Here is a 2,709-nt window from a genome sequence, read left to right as displayed (position 1 = left end):
TCCTAATGATAGCAACTGCAGTGTAAGGGGAGTTCCTGGGTGGTACAAATGATTCATGCTTGGCTGTTAATGGAAAGATTGGAGGTTTGAGTCCATTCAGACATATGACTATCTGCTTCTGGGAAAATCAGCCATGGAAAGCCCTATGTTCTACTCTGACTCACATGAAGTTGCCATGACTTGGAGTTAACTTAAGGGAAACTGGTGGTGGTGATGGAGGGTGAGGAGGGTGAGGAGGGTGAGGAGGGTGAGGAGGGTGAGGAGGGTTTCCTGGGTGCCACGTCTGTGTTAAGCATTTTCCATCGTGGTCCTAGGAGTTCCTCCTACTAACTCACATGGGAGGAATTATTAGTATCTCCATGACACAAGGGCACTCTGAGAGAGCTCACACCCAACACAGCCCAAGGTCACCTGAGTGTGTGGTAAGCTGCTCCTACCAGCCCGATGGCTCAGTGACCTCAAAGCTCTCCCTCCAGTGCACTGTGGTCTGAATCAGACTGGTGCCCTCCTTGACATCTTCCTGGGTGTCCCTCACATCTGCCTTGGCCCCAGTGAGACTCACCTTTGTCCCAAACTTCTCCTTTTAGAGTTGCCCTTCCAGCGAAGGATCCAGTTCTTTTGACTGTTCTCCTATACTCCCCCGGGAGACAATTTCTCTCTAAACTTGTTCTTTTTTTCATCTGGGATGAACTACCAACCATGAAACTACTATCTCCATCTGAATTCCAGCCTCATGTACCATCTCCTCCATCTGATCCGTAACTTTAACCTCATGTACCATCTCCATCTGAACTCCAGCCCCATGTACCATTTCCTCCACCTGATCCGTAACCCCAGCTCCACCTTCTATCTTCTCCATTTGACCCTGGACTCCAACTTTGGGCATCATCTCCTCCTTCTCACCCTGAACCCCATATTCCAGAATATCTTTCTCCATCTGACTGTGAGCTCCATTCTGGAACAATCATCTACTCCAGACACCTGCTCTGATGCCCCCAGTTCCCACTCTCTTATAGACGCTTAGTTGATTGATCTCTTCCCCTCATCTATCTCCTTTCTTCATTTCAGGGACACCCCATTGTCCACCCAGGCACACCCAGGGTGCTGTCTTTACCCCACTTTCTCTCTCTCAGCACGTCTGTCCTCAGTTCCCAGCCCCCTATCTCCATATCTCTGTCATTTTCCCTGTCCCTGATCCCCATGGCTCTGTATCTGCCTCCTGTATCTTCTACGCCTGGACACTTGCCCCAACTTCCCCAACCTCCAAGATGCCCACTCCAACCTCCCCAAAAAACACAGAAAACACATGCTAGAGGCTCATAATACTTGTTAAAGTCCACGGCAATATTTAAATACCTTTAAAATTGAGAAGGTAAAAAAGTGAACTTGTAAGATCAAAGAAAACCTTTAAATATTTTCCTCACATCAGAAAATTCTTAGGGTCTACAATAATACACGGAATCCTGGTGTGATGCTGTAGGATAAGCACTGGACTGCAAGATAAATTTGAACTACAAGATTGGTGATTCAAATCTACCAGCCACTCCTTGGAAACCCTGTACAGGGTCGCTATGAGTCTGAACCAACTTGAGTGAATTCCAACTCATAGTGACCCTGAATAAATAATATAAAAATAATGTGTTTTTATGAAGAAAAGCACCATTAGGGCAAAAGTGGCTAGGGCTCCTAAATGTGACCATGGGACCCAACCTTCAGTCTTCCTCCCAGAGGTATCTCTGTATAGCCAGAGCTGACTCTACCCCTTTTCTGCTCACAATCCTCTCATGGATCCCTAGTGCCTCTGAACAAAGTAGGTCCAAGATTTTCAGCGTGGCCTCACCTCAAACTCCTTTACCCTGAGATACAGTCACACTGTTCAGCCCAATTCTGGAGCCCTAGGTGCAGACAGCTGAGTTGGGGTGACTGGATTCCTGCTGTCTAGGGAACCTCCCTTGCAAGATGCTGGCATTCCACTAATGTAGTCTTTACACAACCATGGCTCTTTATGGGAACATTACAGGTGGTGTATCAAGGTGTTGCCCCCATACCACCACCTGCCATCATGGGAGACCCTGGGTAAGCATCTTCCCTTCTTCATGCCTCAGTTTTTCATCCTTAAAATGGGATGATATTCCTCCTACTAAAAGGCAAAACCAACCTAAGCATCCATCAACAGATAGCCGAGTACATAGAACGCGGCACATGCGTACAACGGAACATTACTCTACCATGAAAAGGTATGGGGACCTGAAGCCTGGACCCGGAGGGACTTGAGAACCTTGACAACGTACTGCTGAGTGAAAACAGGCAAACACAAAAGGACAAATGTTATGTGAGCTCACTCATAGGAACTATCTCAAAACAAAACAAAACAAAACAATAACCGAACTTAAGGCCGCTGAGTCCATTCCAACTCTTAGTGATCCGCACAGGAGCAGATGCTAGCCTCCTGGTTCTCCTGAGGAGCAGCTGGTGGGTTTGAACCACTGACCTTGCATGCTTAACCTACATTGTCACCAGGGTTTCTTCAAGTACTAACTGAAATTGACAAATGCGTAGCGATCCCTTGTAGATGAGAGGTTGCCAGGGACAAGGGAAGATGGGAAATGGAGAGTTTTTGCTTAAGGAACACCGATTCTCTGCGGTGATGGAATGTTCCAGAGATAGATTTGGTTGAGGGAACGTTCTTTTTCTTCCCAACTCTGGTAA

The sequence above is a fragment of the Chrysochloris asiatica genome, unplaced genomic scaffold (genome assembly GCF_000296735.1).
Source record: "Chrysochloris asiatica unplaced genomic scaffold, ChrAsi1.0 scaffold00116, whole genome shotgun sequence".
Taxonomy (NCBI): Eukaryota; Metazoa; Chordata; class Mammalia; order Afrosoricida; family Chrysochloridae; genus Chrysochloris; species Chrysochloris asiatica.
The sequence above is the reverse complement of the archived record's forward strand: the minus strand, read 5'-3'. Positions refer to the sequence as shown.